Genomic DNA, 12,471 nt, shown 5'->3' on the forward strand with positions numbered 1-12,471 from the left:
TACATTCATAAAACTGGCTCATTCTGTAAAACATGACATAAATGTGATTTTAGGAAGAGAAAAAAATGATTGGCTTGAAAACAATTTCTTCTGAGCCCCGGATCATTTGTCATGGTTTAGGAGATTTGCAACTAAAGTGTTAAAGGCAACTTGAACCTTCCTACATGAGACGTTACCTTAAGTTGGAGCTGAAAATGACAAAATGAGATTCCATTTGGAAAATAAAACCCTGCACATTTGGCATGTAGACAGTTGAGAAGAAAAAAAAATACAGAAATTTCTATTGTCAAAGGACTTTGTAACTGGAAGGTGGACAGTTTATGGAATGATCTCACAATCAGTAGGCTAGGTAATATTGAGTCTGATAAGACAAATGTTACTTAGAGATGCTGACACAGTTATCAGCCGGTGCACTGGGAACATGGTAGACTCCCCTTTAATGACAGAGAGATTCCATTGTACTCTCCCAATTGCCTACAGACATCTCATTTTGAAAACAACTAGACAAATTGGGAAGCCATGAGATGAAATTTGATGTGATGATTAAGAGAATGATGAACAGGTATCCTGGAAACATCAAGCAATCAGACTCAAATGTAAAACTCCAAGTAAGCAACAGTTCGGTGTGACTCTCACTACCATGAGTAAACAGAGGTGGAAAATATCAGTGGCTGAAAATGGAGCAAGTTGGGAATCTGCAAAACTTACTTGTTTTCCTTCTAACTGATCATGCTCATTTATCTTACCAGAGGAAATGCACAGCATACAGAGCTTGATTCTTTTGAGACCTGCATGAAATTCACTGTTCTTCGAGCAGTGTTTGTGAAGCAGAAGACTGTTAAAATCTTTCCAAGAGATGAAAGGCAATGCTCAGTAAATCTCTTGATCTAGAATTAATAACAGATTGCTATAATAGTGTTTTAACTTGACATATGGGAATTATATAGAATGTTTAAAGTACCCAACAGACACACAAGGCCACACCTGTGTAAAAGATTCTCAAGAATAGTTGGTTGATCATATCTTCAAGGTTGTGGAGATTTGGAATATTCAGATCCATCCAGAGACACATCACTTAGAGTTGTCCTTAGGCATTTAACAGCATACTACAGTAAGGAGCCAAACTTGCCATTGACTTGTGCACTAACTGACTTCAAGCTTAAAACATTATTGAACAGACCACAGCCCAAAAGCAACATCAGAATATGGCTCAGAATCACAGGAATGAATGTTCCCATAATTTGAAGGTGATGAGTGATTATGGATGTTTCAGTTTTCATTCATCCAAACCATCTGTCAGGGGGAAAAAAGCCAGGCAGTGGTGGTACACTCCTTTAATCCCAACACTTGGGAGGCAGAGGCAGGCAGATTTCTATGAGTTCAAGCCTAGCCTGGTTTACAAGAGCTAGCTCTAGAACAGGCTCCTGATGGAGGTGGGTCTTGTATCTTATCTGTTGCTTTCATTGGTTAACTAATAAAGAAAACTGCTTGGCCTGATAGGACAGAAAATTAGGTAGGTGGAGTAGACAGAACAAAATGCTGGGAGAAAGAAGGTGAGTCAAGAAGTCACCATGATTCTCCTACTTCAGACAGATGCAGGTTAATATCTTTCCTGGTAAGCCACCTTATGGGCTACACAGATTAATAGAAATGGGTTAGATCAATATGTAAGAGCTAGCCAATAAGAGGCTAGAGCTAATGGGCCAAGCAGTGTTTAAAAGAATACAGTTTCCATGTAATTATTTTGGGTAAAGCTAGCCGGGCGGCGGGAAGTGGCCCGCCGCTTCATACAACAGGCTCCAAAGCTAGAGGGAAAATTGTCTTTAAAAAAATGAAAAAAATTTTGCACTGTGCCTGAAAGTGTGCTACAATTATTTCTCATAGCCTGAAATGACCAATGTCATTATAGGATACAGTTATGGAAGTAAAATGAGCAAACCAACACAGTGACAGCCGAGTCAATGTTAGCAGTAATGGAGTTGACATCCTAGAAGACATGGTTAGTCACCAGACACTCACCTGAGCTTCTATGTCCACATTCTTCTGCCATTACTTTTGCTGATCTTCTCAGGTGCTAGAATATGTTGGTGGTGTAGACTGGGTTTCTGACTCCAATGACTTTATGAGTCATCATTCCTTTCGGAGAAAGACTTTCCAGTGGTGTGTTATTTTTGAGTTAGTAGTGGCTCTGTAACTCCTTAACCACGCTTCTATAAGTAGCCCCAATCAACCTTTTGAATTACTAACTTGGTTTTGAAAGGTATCGTTCCTTTGTTTTCTTGGTGTTCTACTTGGCACAAATAGATGTTTCTTAATCTCACTTCAGGAAAAATAATACAACACCAACAGACACTGATCTCATAGAAATAGAATCTATTAACACAAAGGGGTATAGTCTTAGAAACCCATGTGGACAATAAAAAGCCAGGGTACTAAGAAAAGAAATGAGAAAGTGACAACTTAGAAATCAGAGGCAAGATTTAAATATGATTCATAAATAAGAGGATCGTGAAACATGCCTGAAAATCACTGGAGACAGAAATATCTGAGATCTGGAGAGAATCAGTGACACAGTAAGTGCTATATGTAAAAAGATTAACGAGAATTATTTTCATTGTTAGTAACCACTTCATTTAAAATGGAAGTGACATAAGCTATGTTACTTTTGTGTTATCTGTTCTAAAGGGTTCCTGTTCACTGATGGCTTTCCTTTATTTCAGTAGATTTAAAATCTATTTTTACCTTAGAATTCCTGGAGTAACATGCATTTAAAATATACAGTATAGCCAAGTGTTTTAAAATTATTGAATTTTTAAAATTGATAGAATTATTAAACTGCCAACTGCCTGAAAACAAGGCTTAATATAACCTTATGAACAAGCTTTTGATATTGAACAAGAAAATATGCAGGGTCAAATATTCCATATCTGCAATTTGAAAAAAACACATAGAGAGTTCTTTTATTGCATTCTGGCTTTTCATTCTTTCAACAAAAGCAGTGCAGGCTTCAGAAGGGACAGAAAATTATCTAATGAGTTTATTTATTATCTCAGTATCACTCAAAGTGAATATTTAAAATTAGGAGTTTTATCCCCAAAGTGCAAATGACTTTCATTATTTGCAATTTGTTGGAGGAAGTTCACTAGTTAGTTCCTCATTGCTCAGCCCTTAAATAACCACACAGAAACTGTATTAATTAAATCACTACTTGGCCCATTAGCTCTAGGTTCCTGTTGGCTAACTCTTACATCTTAATTTAACCAATCTCCATTAATTTGTGCCACGAAGTCATGGCCTACCAGCAACGTTTCAGCATGTTTTTCTCTGGCAGTGGCTCCATGGCTCCTCCCTGACTCCACCCTTCCTTTTCTCTGCATTCAGTTTAGATTTTTTTCTGCCTACCAATATTTCCTGTGCAGGCCCAAGACAGTCTCTTTATTAACTAAAGGTATTCACAGCATACAGAGGAGAAATCCGTATTAGATCATGATGGGGAAATCAACAGAGACAGCTGACCTGAGCTCATGGGAGTTCATGGACTCTAGACTGACAGCTGGGTGCCTGCATGGGAATAAACTAGGCGCACTGCCTGTGGGTGACAGTTGTGGAACTTGGTCTTTTTGACCTGGCAGTGAGAACAGAATCTATCCCTAGTGCGTGAACTAGCTTTTTTGAGCCTATTCCCTATGGTAGGATGCCTTGTTCAGCCTTGATGCTGTGGGGAGGGGCTTGATCCAGCCTCAGCTTCATGTGCCAGACTTTGTTTACTGGCCATGAGAGGTCTTACTCTTTCTGAGGAGTAAACGGGGGTGAGTTGGAGGGAAGAAGAAGAGAGTGAAAGGAAGGGAGAGAGGAAGAACTGTGGTTGGTATGTAAAATGAATAAAAAAAATTTTAAAAAGGACTGGAGAAAACAACTGGAAAATGTTTTTAAAATTGTAGAGTGTGGGGGCTGGAGAGATGGCTCAGCGGTTAAGAGCACTGACTGTTCTTCCAGAGGACCGGGGTTCAGTTCCCAGCACCCACATGGCAGCTCACAACTGTCTGAAGATCCAGTTCCAGGGGATCTGACACCTTCACACCAGTGCACATAAAATACAGTAAAAAAACAATAAGAAATATTTTTTTAAAAATGTGGAGTGTGATTCACTAGTGTGAAAGCATCCTGTGAGAAAATATCAATTATAAGGAGTTTGTTACCTTCCTCCTTTGTGTCCTTTCTCTCTCCCACCTGCCTTTCCTCCCTCTCCCTCTCTCTTTTTAATATATGGGAATAGCTGGATTTGGTCTCAACAGACAGACATAGGTAACTAGGTTTCCCAATGACAAGATAATAAAGTGTCAACCAGAGTATTGGGACTAGAAAGACAATTGCATATGATACAAAGAGAAGGGGCAGCAAAAGACAGTGGTGATGTTGGAGACAGGAGGTGACACAGGAGGCTATGACTCTCGTCAATGCTCTGGAATGTTAAACTCTCACAAATAAGTTAGTAGATACATGAGGCAATTTTTTTTTATTATAGTCACTATTACCAAAGCCAACTTTCAAGTTCTGACACAGTAAAAAATGTGTATAGTAAAGGCAAGAATGAAAATCCAAGGAAGGGGTAGGGGTGCTGAAGAGAATTCGTGATTCTATTCAGAACTCCTGTCATGGAGGTAAACTGTTCAAATGAACTCAGAAGGGCTCTCTCTTCACTCATCTTCCAATTTATACACTATTGTCTGACACACCTCTGCTTATCTCATATTGTATCTATTTTGTTTGTGTAGGGTGTAAATATTCTAAATCCTCCAAAGAGAAAAAAGCACTCACTTGCAATGGTTGAAACCATTTGGGATTAAGTTTGAGTAGAAATGGGGTTCCAAGTGTAACTGTGGGTACAACTGGGTTTCTTTGGTTCTTCCTTAGAGATGTGCAAGATGGCAGTAATGCACCACATGTTCAGTGCATTTTCAGTTGGCACACTCTAAGCTCTATCTCAGTAGTTGCAATAGGAACTGTATTCCAGATCACATTCTTTCAACACAGAAAAAAATCATAGTCTAGTATTCTGACTGCCCTATTAAGAGCAACCCAGGTTCTGCAAGGTTCATGGAAACAGTAACAGTGTTTGTTTTCATTGCACTGGGATGGGTATCAACATATTTAGTTATCCACATAACAACTTTATGTAGTAAATGTGATTCTCATTACATGAAAAACAAACTCCACAATTTATATTGCATCATGAGGATTGCCAAAGAATAAAGGAGATGGATGAGGACGATGGAAAAAAAATGAGGAAAAGGAGAGGAAGCAGCCAGAGCTGGGAGAGATTTCTGAAGGCTGTAATCCAAACACAAGGATTTATAGCTTTGCAGGTGAAGTCCAAACCTCTTCCCAAAGACTCAGCAGCTTAATTGAAACAGAAGATATCTCTAGCCCGTGAGTACTGAAAACTATGATGTCATGCCAAGCTGTTTAAATGCATCACACAGACTTTTGCCATCAGAAGGCATTTCTTCCTTCAAGCTTGGAATTAGCACTTATTCAATGAGGCTCACATTTGAATCATTCGGCTTCTTGGTAACAAACTAGAGAAAGGTCTCCCTTGGCTTTCCCAGGATTTCTCATCAAATATAGTCTTAAGTGTCGGTTTGACTTTTTGATATTCTCTGTTTTCACACAAACCAAAGAGAGTCTGGCTTAGATTCCAGCAGCTAGCAAAACACCATCATTGATGGTGGGCCACTGTGTACTAATCTTTTTCTCTACTTCTATAACCCCAAAGTGTTGTTAAATTAGTATCTGCCTACTAGTTCTGTTGATAAGCAGGAAAAGGCACAGAGAGACAATGAGTAAATTGTTCAAGGTGACAAAAATTGGCCAGTGGCAAAGATGATCTTCAAATGGCAAGTTCGGCTCTGACCAATGTTCTTAACTATTGTATTTTACTTCCTCTTGGGGGAATTTCCAAACACAGTTTACTCAGAACCAAGAAATGGATTGGCTGTTTGAACAAATGTCTATATCCTCATCTCTGGCAAAGTTAAACTCCAAGGGCAAAGCCTGCATTAAGTACCTTAGTAAGAGGAGAATTTCCTTCTGCTTCCAAAGAATTGAATTATTTTGGGGGGAACAAGGATTATAGCAGTACAGGATAGGCTCTGTTTGAGGATTTTACTATTTTTATATGAACCTCCAAGCATTTGGAAGACACAGTTGCCCCATTTGACACTGTCTGTTTCACTCCTTGTGAAACTCACTGGATTCATTTTATTATCCCACAAACTAATTCAGGTTGATGTTCGGCAGCCCCATTTTTACCTTGTCTCTGCTCCTAGATAATTCCCAGGATGTCCTTTGTTTGGTTCTCTTGCTGTGGAGGGAGGGGTAGAATTCTGCCCACCTGTGCTGGTGTCCTTAGGAGGCTACCCAGAGGTTCCTCTGTCACCACAGCCTCAGGCTGACACTTGCATAACAATAGACAGTGCTGGTACAGGACCTGCAAAAGCACTCCAATTCTCATGTCAACTGTGTCTGAATTGCTTTTTTAAAACAGAAATCTGTGACAGATCTCACCGTGGACCTCTGATTAGCCAGATGACATGTAGATAAGGTTTCAGGTCCTACTACAGAGAACGAAACTGCAGGGTCTGTCACCAATCTTCTCTTCGTGAAGCAACTTCTTCATCCAGAGGTGTCAGGAGGGCAAATCTCTAACAAAGGGAGTGCAGAGAGAGCAATTGCTGAGCCCACCACACTGCAGAAGAGACATAGGCAGGAGCAGATGTGACAGTGACAAAGCAGGGCTGCAGCTGTGACCCAGAAGTCCTGCGTGGCTCACAAAGGCTTCACAGAGTGCCGAGCGCCCTAGGCAGGATGCCCCAAACCCATGCTCTGTCCCAAGAACCCTCTGCTTCTCATTTCCAGATATGCAGAAACAGTCTCCAATCCAGTTTTGACAGATACCCAAGCAGGGAATCTGCAGTGTCTATATATGTCTTTAAAATGTACTAGTCAGGAAGTTATACCACTAAGTAGTAATTAGATATCCCCATGTTTTCTTATACCCCAGAGTTTAAACCATCATGTTCTCTGTTATTGGATGAGCTCATGTGGCTAAATATTTCAGATTCAGTGAGATAGCCGTATGTAACAGAATATACATACATCCTCTATCTCTCTGTTTCACTCTGTCTGTCTCTCTCCCTTCCTCTCTCTCCCTATCCCTCCCTTCTCTGTCTCTTTATCTCTCACCTATACTGGCCATATAATCCTTCCATCTCAATTTCCCTTGTGCTTCGGCTATAAGCATGTGCCACCCAAACACCTCATTTTTTAAAAGATTTGTTTTATTTTACATGTAAGAGTATTGCCAGTACGTGTTTATGTCATCACATGTATTCCTGTGTCCTGGGACCGTGCCTCAGATCCCTCTGGAACCGTAGTTAAAAGAATTTATGAGCTGCTGTGTGTGTGCCATCACCCAAACACTGGTCCTCTGAAAGAGCAGTAAGTGATTTCTTTAAAAAAAAAAAAATCACTTAACATCTCTCCTGCACCAGCTCAAGTTTTTATACGACATTTTCTTTAAAATCTTCTCTTAGTCCTTTGTACTTCCATTTCTCTCATCATAACAGAAAGTATTGTGCAAGAGTCACAAATTAGTTTTAGCCAAGGAGAGAAGAGAAGGGGGTGGATTATAATCTTCACCATGTTTAGACACAAAAAGATGACAACGCTGATATTCGACATAGAAATTGGCAAAGACTGTAAAAATCTTGGTTTTATTAAATCAGCATTTGGAAGGGACAAAAGGGTCTTCTCATCAACTATTATGTTTTTCCATATTTGAAAGCTGAGGCCAGCAGTTCAAAGGATTGACTAATTTGTGAAGAGCCCTGGGTTACACAAGAGTGCTGGAGCTAGGACAGCTTACATCAAGGATGAACTCTTCTACTTGTTTTTCAGGTACAAAACCGGAAATTCCCCACCCTGATTGACAGGGTTTGTTCTCACATCCATCAAAGGGTCTAGTGATGGTTACCTTGCATCATTTTGGGGAAAGTTAAAGAGGGTAAGTATGGAAAGCATTTGAAAGCAGTCCACCCATCAGCCTACCATGTTGATCCAATATGACTTTGACTTTTCTTCTAGAACAGAAAACCCTTTTCTTTCTGTTTCTGAACAAAGATTCCATTTTGATAACTGAGATACTTATCTTTCTTTGCAAAAATTAGTTCTTTATGGCCTGAACATGTATACACGTGTGTTTCTTGTGTCCACTACCAGTGAAAATTGAGGAAAGAATTAACACTTCATCCAAGGTCGAAATAAGTGCACTATTTAGCCCTTACCCTTTGCAAATGCAGCAGGATGTAGAGACAGAAAATTAGTTTCCCTGTCATTCATCAAGCAATCTTTAATAAGACCAGGAGACCTGTGGAATCTGAATATTCAATAGTTTCATAATGTTTTTAGGAGAAGAAAATAAAATCTGGGATACTATTATAAAGTATTAAAAGTGTTTATGTAACATGAGAAAATGCCATAAGGTGGGAATGCATAGATATATGGGTGTGTGCATGCATGTCAGAATCAAGTAACACTCTAGATAACTGCAAAGCAAATCTAATAAATTTAATATGGTTTTCATTAAAGGGAAATATTTATATTTATTTGAATGATATACGCTATTGAGAATACTGCTTCCGTTTTGACAATACACTCATGAGACTGGCAGCAATGTGCTCCTCCTTCACTGTGTACGAACTTTTAATCTGATACATGCAGCATGGAACATTCTTAGAGTGATGGGACATTGGGCCATGCTTTTTAAGTGCATGAGGCAACTCATCTAAATAGAGGAGAGACTCTTAAACCAGTGAATTTCTTGACTAATTTGATTACTGTATTCCAATTTTAGTTTTCTTATTCTTAAATTCCAAAAAATGATAATATTATACATTGTGATTTGAGCAATAATTTTTTTAAAAAGTTAAGACTTTTGCAAACTTTACAAAAGTCCATATCGTATTTCAGGAAACTTTGGTCAGACCCTTTGAGAAGTTTGTGGAAATAAAGCCTTTATGTTTTAAACTTTCTTAGCCGCCTGGCACTTTAAGAAAGTATAAAAGAAAAACAATAAGTATAAAAGAAGAAATTGAATGCTAAAAAGAAAAATGAAGGGGTGCAATAGGAAAAAGATAAACATTTAATCAAACATTTCTCTGAAATAATCACCATGATGATTTTTCTTTGGTAAAGGAGGATGCTAAATGATGTTTTTAATTCCTTTTAACTGGAATATTTCCATAGTAACCAATCACATGTGGTTACTATTCACACACTATAAGTACTTTGTAAAAACAACTTAATGGATTAATGAAAAATACATAGATTCTTAGTGAAGGAAAAAGACTATAGATTTGAGAGAGAGCAATGAATCTTGACTGGGAGGGGCTGGGAAAGAAAGAAAGGGTGGTTATGATATAATTATCCTGTAATGCAAAAAAATAAAATGATTATTATTTAAAATTTTAATTTTGGTTTCAAGAGAATTTTTGTCCACTATGGCAGTATGGCATCGCTGAGGCAGACATTCTCTCTGTGGTAGTAAATGTGTGTTCTGACTGGTGTTTGCATGAGAAATCTAGGAGGCAGAGGGCTTGAGGCCATGAACCAGCAGAGAGTTGTTTTTTTGGACTACTTCTATCCTCCAAACATTACCTCATACAGGCTCCAAACAACTCAACATATTGCCTCAAGCTAGGGACAGGACCTTCCAAATTCAAGTCTGTGAGAGACTTTTCAGATTCAAATAGTAACAATATACAATTTAACTTGAGTTTTAAAAAAACTGTACAAGATGCACTATAATTGTTTACTTGCTGTTTTGAGATCTAATCATTTACAGATAGCCTTCACCATTCTTTTATATGAGAAAATAGGCTTTACCATAATGATCATTATATCACCCTACTTCTTATCACAAAATATCTAAAAAAGATTTATTTAATCTCTTTAACAGGTAGCATTTAGAATAATCTTTCATATGCTGTCTGATTTTGTTTTGTTTTGCAATTGTTTAGTTTACTTCATTTCAATGAGGTTCTCATAAAATTTGTTATATAGCTGAAGCTGGTTTTCAACTCTGAACATCCTGTTTCTACCTCCAAAGTCCTGAGATAAAAGTTATGTACCATTATTTTATAGTAAAATAAATTAGTATCAACAAACCTTATTCTATATTATAAAGGTGTTGAAATTATATATTGTATGCTATATCTAATCTACTTTAAGGAAAATACAGCCAACACAGGGTAAGGGATTTTGGCTAGGTAAGATGTTACATACTAGCACTTAACAGATGGAGACAGAAGAACCAAGAATTCAAATTAATTCTTTTCTACACAGAGTGTTCTTGGAATGCCTGCACAGCGTGGATCTTAGTCAAAAGAACAGATGAAGAAAGAAGAAAAGGGAGAAAGCACGGGGGAGGTGGGAGTCAATATTACTACTATCTATTCATTTCTTACTCAAATTAAACCATTTTCTATTATTCATTTAGCCACTGTTTGTGTCTCCCACATTATCTAACGTTAAAACTATTCATAGATACCGTGGTTTCTTCATTTCTATTTTAAGTTAAGATTGGTGAGGATTGGAAAGCCAGATCAGCAGATGAGCACATGTGAAACTATTGCAGAACATTCAAGTTCAATTCCCGTCTGGATCTGTTCTCTTACTGTCTCTCATAAGAAATTAACAAGGCTTCTAAGATATAACAGCAAAATATAACAAAAATACAGTCTGACAAAACAAAAACTATCATATTGAAGTTGGACAAAGCAAACCAAGAGAAGGAAAAGAGTCCCAGAGAAGGCAGAAGACTCAGAGACCTCTTTGCTCACTCACTTAGCCCCACAAAAACACAGATCTGAAAGCTGTAAGTTATGTGCAAAGGACCAGATGCAGACCCTTGTAGGCCCTGTGCGTGCTGCTTCAGTCTAGGGGAATTTATATGAGCTTTGATCTGTTGATTTAGAGACCTTGTTCTCATAAAAATTAATCTTTAAAACTATTATTAAAATAAGGGGGCTAGAGTGATCGCTGAGCAGTCAAGAGCACTGGGTATTCTTCCAGAGGTCCTGAATTCAATTCCCAGCAACCACATGATGGCTCACTACCATTTATAGGGGAATCTTACTCTATCTTCTGGCATGAAGTACATGCATATAGAGGACTCGTTCATTAAATAAATAAATCTTTTTAAAATGTTATTAAATTAAATTAAAATTAAATTAAAAATACCTGCTTGTGTAGTTATTTCTATTGAAATCTAAAGATTTTCCCTTTATCTCTAGTGTATCTACCAGCGATTCCTTCTAGCCATTTCACATGTAGTTTCTTGTAATCTGTTTTGTATCAAGTGTCAAATTTTTTGGTAAAAATCAGCATGTCTCTGTTTTTTGCATTTTCTGCAAATTGAAATAAAAAACTTTATGGGATTCAGACTTGCTGTGACTAAAAGGACCATACATGTCACATTTTCTCTCAGGGAGAAAATGGTTTTTTGTCAGGATTTTTAACTCTTTGTCATGTGAAGTTAACTTAATGATTACTGAAAAATGCAAAAAAATAGTCATTTTAACATTTTAAAGTAGTCATTTGCTTTTGACTGGGATTAAGTGTTTAATTAAACACTCACATTTGGAGTACACAAATATACACCTCCCAAATCCATTCCCCAGCCTCTACTACCATGCTTCGACATCATTCCAGTTTGTTTTCACATATAGAAAAGATGTATCATGTTTATTTATCTGCGTTTAACTTATTTTCTTTGGTATAATGCTTTCTAGTGTCTTCCATTTTTCTTCAAGTGATAGAGTTTTATGATTCTTTACAAATGAGTAATATTGAAGACAATAGAAAGTTGAGTATATGTACTAAATTTTTATCCAGTCATCTGATGATAGGAATCTAGGCTTTCTTCATACTTTAGCTATTGTGAGTAGTGCCACGATGAACTTTGACTGCAAATATCTTTTTTTTGTACTGACTTCATTTCCCATATATGTGTGTGTGTGTGTGTGCATGTGTGTGTGTGTGTGTGTGTGTGTGGTGTGTGTGTGTGTGTGTATGTGTGTGTGTGTGAATGCTAAAGTATTTTTTACTTTTCTGGGGAGCCTGAATAACCTTCTCCACACCGGTTGTTCTAATTCACAATCATGGTAGCACTCATTAAGTTATAAGTTTCTTTTACTCCTGTGCTGGAATTCTTCATTTATTGGATTTTGTTTTGTTTGAGACATGACTGTCCTTGAGACCTCTGTTAGCCAAGGATACTAATGCGTGTAAGTCCAGAGTGCTAGGATTTCAGGCCTGTGTCACCACTCCCAGCTGTTCATTTATTTTATTTATTTTTATAACAACCATGTGAGCTTGGATAAGATGTCTCACTAACAGTAACTAACAGTT

The sequence above is a fragment of the Microtus oregoni genome, unplaced genomic scaffold, assembly GCF_018167655.1.
Source record: "Microtus oregoni isolate MIOR12 unplaced genomic scaffold, Mior012 000007F_ref0000211, whole genome shotgun sequence".
NCBI lineage: Eukaryota > Metazoa > Chordata > Mammalia > Rodentia > Cricetidae > Microtus > Microtus oregoni.